This window comes from Austrofundulus limnaeus, unplaced genomic scaffold (genome assembly GCF_001266775.1).
Source record: "Austrofundulus limnaeus strain Quisiro unplaced genomic scaffold, Austrofundulus_limnaeus-1.0 Scaffold148, whole genome shotgun sequence".
NCBI lineage: Eukaryota > Metazoa > Chordata > Actinopteri > Cyprinodontiformes > Rivulidae > Austrofundulus > Austrofundulus limnaeus.
Window position 1 is genome coordinate 1,285,528 of NW_013952550.1, and position 986 is coordinate 1,286,513.

A 986-nucleotide genomic window follows, 5' to 3' on the forward strand; every position below is an offset into this window, starting at 1 on the left:
TTTTGCCAAACTGTGTCTGATATGGATTCCTCCAAATCCATCTCCCACTTGCCCTTCAAAGAATCTAAATTGGAGTCAGAGAAAATGAGCTGAGCAGAGAATAAACTCTGCTCATAGAGCGTTTTGTTACAGACTTACACATCAGAATCTCATCTAAGATTAGGATTAGGATTAAGGATTAATTAATTAATTAATTAATCCTGTGAGATGTTCTGTCAGGAACTGATTAATAATGAAGAAACCAATAAATCACATCCTCCCTGCAGGTCCTGCTCCTCTGAATGGACCTACAGGATGATCATCTTTAGTTTCTGAATTTAATGTTGACATTATTTTTAACAACTTTAAACTGTATTTATTAGTCAATAAAGGATTTAAAATATTGTTATTGTCTTTTCAGCTTAAATTTAAAAGAAGCAGAAAATATAAACTCTTTTATTTCTACCTGAAACGCGGGTTTCTGCATCCCTTCCATCCCGTGTCGGGTGTAGATGTGCCGGGACATCTCCGCCAGCTCGTCGGTCCAGGGAGGAGGCTGTCGCTCGGTTCYGGTCCACTGGAACTGCTGCTGCTGCTCCGGCGGAGGACGATGSACCGCGGACTCCAGCTTCCCGTCTCTTCGGAACCAAACCGAGCCGAACTGAACCAAGACGAAGCTACTCTGCCTGCCGAACCAGCGTCACCTGCCTTTTACAAGAGAAGTTGGGGAGCGTAGAGGAAAACATCCAGAGCTTGACGTTACAAAATGTCTCAGTTGTAAATACCTGAAAAACTGTGACTTATGGATGTCAAATGTCTGTGCTAACTGTTCAAATGAGGTGAACTTATTGTCTATATAAAGATCATTTAGAGAAGTTATTCCCTTTAAACTCCAAGTATTGAAAACATCCATTAATGAAGGAGCAAACATATGGTTATTTGATACTGGAGCAGACAATAATACTTCTGTACTTTTAAACAACCTCCTGCACTGATTCCAGATTTTT